Source organism: Podarcis pityusensis, assembly GCF_964106645.2.
Source record: "Podarcis pityusensis genome assembly, chromosome: 2".
In the NCBI taxonomy this organism is placed as follows: Eukaryota; Metazoa; Chordata; class Lepidosauria; order Squamata; family Lacertidae; genus Podarcis; species Podarcis pityusensis.
This window is the reverse complement of record NC_138029.1, coordinates 75,203,541-75,216,458: the sequence shown is the minus strand read 5'-3', so window position 1 is coordinate 75,216,458 and position 12,918 is coordinate 75,203,541. Positions and strand designations below refer to the sequence as shown.

At 42.9% G+C, this 12,918-nt stretch overlaps 1 long non-coding RNA gene across 1 annotated transcript; it reads left to right on the top strand.

Moving 5' to 3' along the window:
* The first annotated feature begins 5,404 nt into the window (after positions 1 to 5,404).
* LOC308471423 lies at positions 5,405 to 10,612 on the top strand. The gene is made up of 3 exons (XR_013982954.1): positions 5,405 to 6,641; positions 6,885 to 7,403; positions 8,231 to 10,612. It is a non-coding gene; the product is annotated as an uncharacterized lncRNA (long non-coding RNA).
* Positions 10,613 to 12,918: the final 2,306 nt, after the last annotated feature.

Genomic DNA, 12,918 nt, shown 5'->3' with positions numbered 1-12,918 from the left:
TAAATTATATAATTCAGTATTTGAACGATCAGTATTAATTGTATTATAAATTGGTGTTGTTATAATGAGGCTATGATTGGACTGTAATTGAAAACTAATAAAAAAATTATTTAAAGAAATTAAATAAAATGATCTTATGCACCAGATTTTTCAGGGTATACGCATCTTGAGAATGTATCAGTGTCCCAAAATGGAGTGTGTCAAGATCTGCAGAGAATGGAGGCATTCTCTACTATTTTGTTTTGCACACTTCAGCTTATAGAACAGGATGCTTTCCAAGACAGTATACTGGACTTAATGAATACCTACAGTTTTATGTAGTTCTACATGTGCTGAGGATCCACCTGGAAGAGGTTACATAAATTCCTCCATCTCACAGGGAAACAAGCCAGGAAACTCCTCCTTGATGCAGAGGTGCGAGATAGTGCCTCACGGTGTCTTGGCTAAGGACCATCCCTTCCACTGACTCCTGAGTTTGAGCTTGAGGAAGCAGGGCAAAGGCTGATCAGTCAAAGGTACCAGTCTTTCATTTCCTTTGAGAATTACATTCTCTGCTGCAACCAGAGCAGACCACTAGGTGGACCATTAGATCAACCCAGAGTGTCATGCTGAAAATCCTTTGAACAATTATTTTCTGCACTGCAGGAACTTCACTCCTCTCTCCACACACCACATTGCTGCAATTGCTGTCCAATTCAAATCTTAGTTCAGCAACTGAAGGGGACAGATTAGGACAGGAGCTGTCACCATAATTAAATATATGTTTATTTAGCTTATGGGAAGGGCTGCCCACTCCCCATTCTGCTCCTATGGCCTGGAAGGGGCCAGCTCTAGATCATCCATAGGCATTCTGAGTGGCCAAATATCTTGCACAGTTGGAAGAGACGTGCCTCCCCGCTTCCCCCGGGTGATAGCTCATCAAACAGTACCATACTTGGTGTTTTCAATAGAAGGGGTTGCCAGTTGACCAGGAGGGAGCATGGCCTGGCTTGCTGACAGTGGACAGTTAAAAATATGACAACCCTGTTTCCTGAAGCTGGCAACTGCACAACTTCTCGTTCTAGAAGCTTCTTCCAGAATATACACGCCTATTTCAAATGAGCACATGCTGAGTTTACTTGCATTTCTCTTTTATACTGTAAGCCACATAAAAACACCAGACTGTAAGCCATCTAATCCAGGTTCCTGTTTTCATAGTGGCCAACCAGATTTTTGTGGGAAACCCTCAAGCACAAGAGCGCTCTTCCCTCTTGTGGTTTCCAGTGGCATATTGTGTCCAACCATTATTTTACCAGGGGGGAAAAGTTGCCCTGCAATGCGGAGAGGATGAGGAGTAAGAAAAAAAGTGCCAAATGACTCAGTATCATAGCCTTTGAATCTTTAAATCAGGACTGCTTCAAGACAGTTTGCTGCCTGTGGCAAACATTTGTCCCTCTCTGCTTCTGCATACACCAGTGGTTTCCAACCTTTTTTTGGCCATGCCTCACCTAAGCATCTCTAAAATCCTGATGCCCACCCCCCTGTGACATATAATTCTTATTATTAAAAAAGTGAACTATTCATGTAAAGGAAGCCTAAAAGGTCATTCACTGTTAATAACTCATTCTCAAATTGCCCCCCTTAAAAATCAAATTGCCCCCCTGTGGGGAGTGTGCCTCACTTTGGGAACCACAGGCATACACACTGCCTTATGTACGTACCATATATTTAAAGCAGATGGCTCTCCGTCAAAATTCTGGGAATTGTAATTTGTTAACAGTGCTGAGAGTTGTAGCGCTGTGGTGAGCAAAGCACAGCTCCCAGGATTCTTTGGAGAAAGTCATGTGCTCTGACTAGATAAGCAGCTGAATCGTGATACAAAGCTGGTGATGGAGCAACATCCTCTACCACACCTAGGGGTAGCAGGATACCTTAGGCAGTGATGGACAAACTTGGTCCTCCAGCTGTTTTGGGACTACAACTCCCATCATCCCTAGCTAACAGGACCAGTGGTCAGGGATGATGGGAATTGTAGTCCCAAAACAGCTGGAGGGCCAAGTTTGGCGGTGCCTGCCTTGGGGCAATGGTAGCCAAGCCCTCCATAAGTTGTTGGATTCCCACTGGTCAATGATCAGGGATGAAGGGAGTTGTAGTCAACCAACATCTGGAGGACCACAGGTTAGCTGCCCCTTGTTTAGGGGTGCAGGGTAGACTGTGTGATCTGCTGTTGCTCTGCCCCAGCTGTCTGTTCTTGAGGTGGCCACCTTACTCTGCCTAATGCTGCTTCAAATCTTGTAGCAACTCTGAAAGCAGGCCCAATCTTCAGTCCATACTGCCCTCGTCTTCCAAGAAAAGTTTCACGTGCTGACCAAACAAAAATCACTGAATCCAAAAGTGCAATAAAAAAATCTGACTATAGAGCTTTTTGGGTTTAACAGGGTTTTTTATATTATACAATCCAGAGTATTCTAGAATAAGCAACAGTTCTTTAACACAGGACAGATGATAAATATTAATAAATCTTACATTCTTTAGCTCCCTTCTTTCCCCATATATGATGGGTTCTGCCACACATCATTTCCCTACCAGAAGATGTGCGCCTTTGGAAACTGGGGAATTGTCAGCCATGCATCTCAAACATGTGTTTGGCAAACCTCACAGAAGCTGGACCGACAGCCCTATGTCTGAGACATGCATCTAACTATTCCCAAGTTGCTATTCTTTTACTATTAATAATTTGATTGATTATAACAATAAAAGCAGCTTACAGAGAATTCCATCTGACCACGAAAGTTTCAAAAATATGATCTACACATGCATTGTGTGATTTAAAAGCTTTTTTTATTTATCTGACTCATCTTGACTCCATGATGATGGGGCTGGACCAATGCTAACAATAAAACATTTAAAGAGAAAAACTTGACAGACAAAAAAAGGAGGTGGACAGGGGAGCCTGCATAGAGAATGAAGGAGGAACTGACTAGTACATCTCAAGGTAATTTGTAGTATATCAGCAAAGTAAAGAAACTGAAGGTACATTCTTTCACCTTTGGTGGACGTGCCCAAGGATTAAGGCTTTCTGGGAGATGATTTATAATGAAATAAAAAAGGTATTTAAATATACCTTTCTCTTAAATCATTACAGCTAAAAAGCTCTTAGTTTCTATCCAACATCCTTCTAAGATTCCTTAATTTTACAATATTTCTGTAAATAGTCTTTAAATTTCTTCCAGTCTTCTTTCACCAACTTCTTTCACCAAGACGCCTTTCTTCTGGGCATGGTCGGCCAATTGGTGCCAAAGAAGGACAGAACCTTTTTCATGTATGCTACAACAGCAGCAAGAATACTCATCGCAAAGTATTGGAAGACACAAGATCTACCCACTCTGGAAGAATGGCAGATGAAGGTGATTGACTACATGGAACTGGCGGAAATGACTGGCAGAATCCGAGACCAGGGAGAAGAGTTGGTGAAAGAAGACTGGAAGAAATTTAAAGACTATTTACCGAAATATTGTAAAATTAAGGAATCTTAGAAGGATGTTGGATAGAAACTAAGAGCTTTTTAGCTGTAATGATTTAAGAGATATGAAAAAAGGCTTACAATTGGGCAAAAGTTTAATGGTAAGGATTTGCTGAACTAACAAACTGAACTGGAATACAAAAAAGGGAGGTATGAGGAGGTCCAGGGAAATAAGTCTAGAGAAGATAGGTTTGGAAAATTAATGTCTTTTTAACTGTTTTATTTTGTATGTTTCTTTTTTATCCTTTACTTTTTTGTTATATTTTTTAAAAAATTTACTCTTTTTTCTGTATTTTGTATTTCTTCTATTTTTTGTAACTTTAATAAATATCATTTAAAAAAAAAAAGGATTTCTTGCTGATGATAGATTAGCAAGTAAAATGGCAAGTTGTTGTTGTTGGTTTTTAAAAAAACCTCTACCGTAGTTGACTTTGTGCTAATCAGTTGTCTTAGCCTCAAAATTCCTCATTTAGAATATATTAGTATTATCTGATTGCCTCAGGCTAGGTTTTTGTGCAGCTCTGATGGTGACCAGTTGTGGACATTTGTGTCAGAATTCCTGAGCTGTAGTACAGTGGTACCTCGGGTTACAGACGCTTTAGGTTACAGACTCCACTAACCCAGAAAAAGTACCTCGGGTTAAGAACTTTGCCTCAGGATGAGAACAGAAATCGCGCAGCAACAGCAGTGGGCGGTCCCATTAGCTAAAGTGGTACCTCAGGTTAAGAACAGTTTCAGGTTAAGAATGGACCTCCAGAACGAATTAAGTTCTTAACCCGAGGTACCATTGTATATAGATTTGTACTTGTATAGGCAGGTTATGACAGCTATTGAACAGAATGCCTCTTCCCAGACCAATCTGCCCCAGATCTGCAGAAGAGGCTATTTTGGTGGTTCCATGATCCAATGAGATTTGTATTGCAGGGGTCTAGATTGGCTCTATGCCTACAGAATGACTTTCCCTGGTTAAGTGTGTCTCATCATAGCATAGTTTTCATGGCATGTGAGGACATACCTCTTTGCCCAGTGTTGGGTGTTGTGTATGTGCCACAGAAGTTCAGTCAAGAGTTTAAGCTCACCGCAGAGTTAGCTTTTACTTGGCAAAACAAACATACACAATACACACACACACACCTAACACTACTAACAGTTGCTACAAGAAGTCTTTACTCTCTGAGCCCAGAGAGGGTTCTTTGCTTTCAAAGTCCTTGCTATGCCAAAGTCCACTAGGCAAGTACTAAGTCCTGCAACTGTCAGAGTTCTTCAAGTCCAGAAATCTTGTAAGATGTTCAACTTCCCTCAGATGAGCTTTTCTCAAAGTTTTCCATGTTTCCAGAGATTTCTCCAACAGTCTTCACAAGGGTCCAACACTCCCCAGCAATTAATACAATAAGCTGAGCCCTTTAGTGCTACATGCTAGTTTGACCAGCAACTCAGATAAGAGTGTTAAAAGATGCCTGCAGCTGCACAGGGAGGGGGGAATCATTTATGCTGACACATGTGGAATTAACCCTTTTGTTGTAGACTCATTGCTGAGCAACATTGTGCAGAGCTCAGTGGAGTGGGAGGCCAGCCAACCAGAAGAGTCTCTGAGGTGTACTTGCCTGGAGGCAGAGTTGGCATCCAGAGTCAGGTCCAGTCCTAGGGTAGGCAAACAGCAATCCATGTGGTCAGATGGTCCAGGGGTCAGAGAATCTGATGATCTTGGGGTCAGGGGTCAAGACAAGCAGGAAACAAGGTCAGGCCAGGAACTACAAGCATTGTTACCAGCATCTGACTGCTGCTGGAAGATCTGCTTAAGAAGGCTGAAGCCGGATACTGTAGTTCTCATCAGCACCTTCACCTCTGAGTCCTTGAAGGCTGATCAGCTGCAGGTGGAGTCAATCTGCTGTTCAGCAGGCCAAGCTAACTCCTGGCCCATGACACTTTCCTCCACTTTGGCGGGATGGAAGATGAGACTCCCTGCTTGCTGTTGCTTTGTGTGGTTTTACTTATTAACACTTTTATTCTGGATTATATTCTTTTAGTTTTATATTATGTTTAATAGTGGCTGCACCCCTGCTGGCTTTGCTTTCACAGATCAATGCCAGTCAGACAACTGCCAGAGGCAGCACCACCAACAAGGCCTTCCCTGCTGCTCATAGGGCCTGAGATGGCTGGTTTGGGGGCAGTCATTCTACATCTGTGCCATCAGATGCACTTTAGGTTCATGAGAGAGGCTGCACTCTGCATTCCCTTATTCACCAAGATTAGAACTATGAGGGCACCATGGGGAGGGCTTTCATGGGGGCTTGTCACCCACCCTGAGGAATTTTCTTCCCCAAGAAGTACAACCAGCCCCATCAGACTCAGGAATCTCCCTTTGGGAAGTCTGCTTTAAAAAAAACAAAACATTGGCAGCCTGAGCTTATTTTTAATTGGATTTTGCTTCTGCTGGTTTACCATGTTGTTTATGCTATCTTTTTCAAAGAGGACTGTTCTAATTTTTATGCATCATTTCGGACATTTTGTAAAGAAGCAACTAAAATGTTTTTTTAAAAAGAAGAAGAAAGAAAGAAACACATCGTGTTTTCCCTTGTGCCTTTTCCCACGGTAAACATTAGCTTAACTCCATTTAATTAAACAGAATGCAAGCAAGCGTCTTGGTGGCATTTTCACTGTATTTGCCCACTCTAATCAGCTGAGAGATTCCACCAAGTTGCTTGGCTGCATTAGCTCTTTACCCCATGGAAATAATTCCTGGCAAAGGATTTTATTGTGTTGACAAAAGGCACACTTTAGCCTCTCATTGCAGATTGAGTAGGGAGGCTGGTATTGACTTCAAAGGGAAGATGGATCAGGACCCTTAAAATTAAGAATGCCACAGTTTATTCTAGGTAATTGCAGTTGTCATTAAGTGGCCACGTACTTCCTAGGGCATTTATCTTTCTCTTGTAAACTGTTTGCTCCATTTTCTGCTGAATGCACTGGGCACTGTTTACATGTTCCATCTTGGCAGCAACTGCCAGCTTCAAATGCCCCACTTCTTTTGTGCTTTTCCTATTATGGGAACATGGACTCAGGAGGGCAGCCTGGGGGAAGACTGTGATATTAGGAGAAGAGGAGACTGCTGAAAAGAGCACTGTTGCAGTGTGGTGTAGTGGTTAAGAGCAGTAGACTCGTAATCTGGTGAACCGGGTTCGCTTCCCCACTCCTCCACAGGCAGCTGCTGGGTGACCTTGGGCCAGTCACACTTCTGTGAAGTCTCTCAGCCTCACTTACCTCACAGAGTGTTTGTTGTAGGGAGGAAGGGAAAGGAGAATGTTAGTCGCTTTGAGACTCCTTCGGGTAGTGATAAAGCGGGATATCAAATCCAAACTCTTCTTCTTCTTCTTCCTGGAAGGCTTCCATAGGCATCTGGTTGACCACTAGGAAAGCAGGCAGTTGAACTAGAAGGGCCTTGGGCCAATCCAGCAGGGCTCTTACGTTCCACAGCTCATTCAGCCCATTACTGTCTACTCTCACTGGAAATGGCTTTCTGAAGTCTTGCGTGGAGGCCTTTCACAGCAATCTGCTCCCTGGTCTTTCAAATGCCAGCTGTTAAATTTTAGAGCACAAAAATCATGGGTTCTACCACTGAGCTCTGGCCCTTACCTTACCTCTGCATAGAGTCACAAAATTATCTTTATCTGTTTTTGTACCTATCTGCTCATCAGATCGTGGAGCTCCTTCCCCACCGTTGGCACCAGTCTGGCACAGTGGCTAGAGTGCTGGGTTAGTATGTGGCAAACCCGGGTTCAAACTGCCACGAAGTTCACCACGTAGCCTTGCGCAAGTCTTTCCATCTCACAGAGTTGTGTTCTGAAGTTGAAATACAGCGCTGAGCTCTTTGGAGGAAATGACAGAGTACAAATGTTAACAAGTAAGTGAAAACTGTGTAACAGGTGTATTTGTACCAAGCAAAATGGTGCCTCTGAGCTCTAAGACCAGAAATGAATCATCCCTCTGGTCTGTGCAGTCTGTTGATTTCAGTAGGCTGGAGCGATGTGTCTGATGCAGCCGTTTCTCATTCCATTTGGGCACTGAAATATGGTTCCGTCCTGACCCGGGCCTCATTAAAGAAAAACTTTATGCTGTTGAATGCAGCCTACATTAACATCCAAAAATCTGACACATAGTTGAAGGGCTAAGAAATCTCCCAGAGGAGCAGACTGGAGGAGGAAGCCTATCCAAGGATCCACAGATTCTGCAGCCAGCAGAGTTTGATGATCTTCATTTGCAGTTGAAATTTCAAAAGTGTTGATGGATTCCAAAGTCAGTTTTCCACTTTTCCTAGTCCCTAGAAAGAGCTCTTTTCATATGTGTGTCAGAATCACAGAGCTGGAAGGGACCACGAGGGTCATTTAGTCTAACCCCCTGCAACACAGGAATCTTTTGCCCAACATGGGGCTCGAACCCACGACCCAGAAATTCTCATGCTCTACTAACCAAGTTAATTTACTTTCTTTTAAAAAATACACAATATTTCCTGTATTAGCATTGATTTACCTCCTTTAAAAAAGGGGATGGGGAGTAGGTAGCAAAAACAAAACGAAACACCCAGCTCATTTGATGCGCCTACCATCCTAGAATTGTAAAGGAGATTCACCTGTTTTTAAACCAACCTTCCTGCATGAAGACTATATAACTAAATTTACTGAATGCCATTTGCTCATTCATTATTATTTTTTGTCTTTTCTAATTCCCTAGATAACCTGCTTTATCATGGAACCTCACTTCTTCATTGTGTGGGTTATATTCTACTAAATTATACTCAGAATAGACCCACTGAAATGAATTCTCTACTCCGAGTATGACTAACAACAGCAACAGCCACATACATTTTGAAAATGTGGGTCTGCGTAGTAAAACAAAAAAACAAAAAGCCCTCCTGTTTATCTCCATCATGGAGATAATTGAATCGGAGCCTCCATTCCAAGTTGTGTATCTCTGAACAGCTGTCATTTCCTCCCTCTTGCCTGCACACATGAAAGGATGACTGATAACTGAGGCAGCATCCCTCTCTTCCAGCACAGCAGCCAAATGTGTGGGATTGTTTGATGCTGTTAATGAGATCCTCACATCCTGAAGGGAACAGACACCAGTAAACATGGAACAATTTCTTATTGTGCCATCCTTTGTCTTGGTATGTTAAAGAACGCCCACTCGGAAGTGCCAAGGTCTATAAACACCCCCTGGTCTTATTTAGTCCAAGGCAGGCAGTGGCTTTTGTATGTGTGTGTTTCACATTCGGCAACAATGCTCTTCCCAGCAGGACTGGTGGTTCACACTATTGTGTGAGGCCTGATCCGCTGCAGGAAGGAGTGAGATCCTTATCAGCCTGAGGGAGTTTACTGAGCAAGTGAGATCATGCTGTCCCCATAAAAACACAGTTGCCTTTTCCAGCCAAAACTGCTGCCGGCTGCAGGAGGATTTGGTTCCTTCTCCAGGCTGTGCCGCAGAAATCCCTTATACATCTCTGCTCCAATCTGCCACACATGAGGCTGAGAGGTCATGTGTGTGCATACAGGCATTTCTACCCCAAGGAGCTCATCGTCCTTCCACAATTTATCCTCACAGCCATTCTGTGAGGTACATTGTTCTGAGAGTGTGTGACTGATCTAAGGTCACCCTACAAGCTTTGTGGTTGCGTGAGGATTAGCAACTTGCAACACCCTACTGAACTGTGGTGTGGCCCCCTTCTTCTCTCTTCTTTGAGCTTCACAGAGAGGTCAGTTGGGGGTCTGAGAGGTGAGTGGCCTTGGAATAAAATCTGCAAGGCCCACCTCCTGACCCTCTCCCGCTGCTCCCAATTTTAGTCAAAGCATGGTTTCATCCAACGCCTTCAAAGAACAGTGGCCGAGAGAGTCTTGTCGCAAAACGTGAAGGGGCCTGGGCGTCTTTTGATATCCCTGTAAATCAAACACTGATCCTATGCGGCCCACTCTGTTCTCTGCCACCTGTACTGGGGCAGGGAGTATTGTTTACCAAAAGGGAGAGGAGGATTTCCAATACATGCTGTGGCCCTACATATGACCAAAGCTTTCCCAAATATAATTGGCTGTAGACTACTGAAACCAAACACAGTTTTTCAGGGAGGCTTTGAATCCTACGGAGAAGATACTGCACATGCCCTACTATTGCATCTTCATCACAAGAGTTGGCTCATGAATGACTTCAGTATCATCATCCTCACCACCCCTCAGGATGCAGTGATGTGCTTAAATGTACAAAGCAAGGATGCTAATGTCCTCTTAAGGTATAAGTAATCTGAGGCACATGTTACTGAATATGCTGAATATTTATCCGGTTAAAACAAAGATCCATCTAGTCCAGTTTTCTTTGTAAAATAAAATCCAACAGCCGGATGGGTGGCCTACGAGAGATCAGGGTTCAGTGGTGGGCTAGTCTTATCCTCTAACCATCCCTGCTCTACCACACTTATCTTGCTAGATGCCAACTCCTTTTTGGACTAATCTTGTTCAGTGCACTTAATCATGTATGACTTCCAGGAGCTAGCATTTGAAAAATCTTCCACCTGGAAGAGCCCTTGAAAGTAGAGACAATGAGACCCACAAAATGAGTTGAAATATTGAGTGAGGAAAAGGAAATGGAGATGAATGATGAAAATCGTTCCACCCTCTTGGAATCCATGTCTGAAAGGGTTCCAACATCTCTTCCTGTCTCCACCAGGTCCCTGTTAAGGAATCTCCTAATGACATTTTCCCATCTTTGTGGTTTTGCGTAGTGCTAATTGAATATTGAACACAGCTTCATTCTAACCACAACCTGGCTTCTGGCAATTGCCTTCCAACTTACAAAGAAAAAGAAGCTGATATTGGAGTGTTTAGTGCGAACAGAGAGTAATCCTATCATTCAGTGTAGCCCTCAAGGAACTTGCCTTATATTGACTCAGATCTTTGGTCTATCTAGCCCATGTGTTATCTACATCAGAGGTGGGGAATCTGTGACTACCCTGAGAATGGCCATGCCCTCCTCCAGGATGCTTGCCTGGCACCAAATCAAATGCCTTTATGGCACAAGGATCTTCTTGTTACTCACTTCGACCTTTCAGCCAGTTTCTGATACCCAAGCTGATCTTAGTGGCTGGTTTTAAATCCTTGTTACTGATGCTTTTAATCCTTTAGTGGTTGTTTTATTTGGTATATTAACTGTAATTTATCTCAGTGGGTTTTAAAATTTGATGGAACCCACCCTGGAAATCTATTATCTGAAAAGATGGTGCATCTAGTAACACATTGTGGACTAAAAAGAAGTTATTTCTGGCAACCTGGCCCTAAGCCTGTTTCCCCGGAAGTCTCACTAAGTTTAATGGGGCTTACTTTGGGGGAAAGCAAGCTTCAGGCAGCAGATCCTAAATGTACCCACTTAGACATTCCAGTGAAATCAATAGAATTTGTCACCAAATAGCTTAGGATTAGGTTTCTGGAAAAACTTGGTGCCCTTTAACACTTAGAAGCACTGAGCAATAATTTAGTCTGGCAAAAAGGTGTGGTAGGATTCAGTACTCTTGTGTGAAGCATCTGAATGATGGGATTTTATCCTGCTTTGTTCACTGAGGTGAATGAGAAGTCACAAGTTTGAGAAGTCACGGCAAATGGGGAGACCCGAGTCTAGTGCACAGGAAAGGTCTAAATCATGTTCATACACAGGCTGTGAAATCCACTCTCTGCGATCTCCCACTATTTGTTATTTTACCTCATGTCATGCTCACTTTCCACTTTGTAGGCCTTTTGCAAAAATAAACTCCATGTAATTATATTCCAGCAGATGCAGGAAAGAAGTTCATTGTCTGCCTGTCTTCTCCCTTCACACACCCGGCTTCAAAGACCTGCTGGCACATTAGCTCATGGGACTGTAGCTGGAGAAGGCAAAGATCATAAAGGCTGTCTGCTTTCTGAGAGAGTTTTCTTGACAGAGGATGTATCAGATGTCAAGTATATGCTCCACACACAAGGCTTAAAAACTCCCATCTCCCCCCCCCCCCATAATAATAGTATTGCCTATAAGTCACTTTAGTGTCTTGGGAATCTTTACATGCTTAATAGTTTAGCTTTCCATATCCCCTCAGTATGCTCCAATCAAAAGATAATTTGCCTTAAATTGCTCTGAGGCAAAAGGGTGGGGGGAATTGTTTTTTTCTTAACGTCTCACAACAAATCCATAGTTGTGCAAGACATAGGGTCCCATTCATATTAAACGTGAGGCAAAATATTATTAAACCATCCACTTGAGTGTGTAATTGTTAGTAACTACAGCAATCATGAATGGACGGGTGAATAAATGGACAGATCTCATATGAAGGGGCAATGGAAATTGTTAAATTGTCCAGAACAGTTTGGAAGCCAAAATATGAAGCACATATAGTCCAATACACTCTAATTACTAATAATGTCTGAAAAGTAGTGCATTATTATCTCCCTCCCTTGACAGCTACCTCACAAGAGTCACAGCAGCAGCAAATCAAATATAAACCCGAAAGTTGGCCTGCAAAAGTTCCACCTTCATACATATTATTAATCCTCAGACACAGGAAAGGTGTATTTAAAGTGCTTGCAGAAAGCAAGATGCATTTGTTAAAGTTATTATCCCCAATCACTTTTCACACCACTGGGTTGTATTCAACTTTTACCCAGAGTAGACCTTCGACCATGGAGAGACAGCTGCCAGTGTTGTTTTGTTTACTCCAACCAATAGCCCACCCTTTGTATGCACTTAGAACTAGTTTGTTGACACCCCCCCTCCCGTGGCATTCACAGGGTCCGTACTTGTCCTCAGTGAACCGCACCTCCTCCTGAGACCAAATGCTGTATTTCCAAAGATGAACCACAGTTACTTCCCTCCATTTAATTGGGATCCCAGCAGATACACTGCACTGCATGCCATTTCCACACTGCTCTGAATGGGTCATATGGAGTGAAAGGACTATTTGACCCTAGTATTTATTCCTAAACCAGGCTTAGAAAACAGGCCTTTCCTCTTGTCCTGACACAAAAAATGGGGCTCAAGGAAGTATGAGCTTTGCCTCATGACATGCACAGACACAATGACATTCCTGGAAGGAACATTTTTCTCTTCCCGTGTCCAAGCTAGCAATACCAAAGCCACCCTTTCACCAAGAAGTCTTTGCTGCACAGAAAGTTGAGAGACATCTTTTGAATGGGACTCTGGTGATGCATGAAAAGTGTTTTGAACAAAGAACAAAGCACACACTCAATTTGCAATGGGCAATTAGAGGACATTCGAGGAGGAACTCAGTGCCATTCTGTTATCCCATCCTTCATCCCACCATAAATCCTGGGACACGTAAGACACATCAGTGCCAATTCCACTGACTTCAGAACCAAACATTATTAAGAGAGAGAATTCAACTGCTG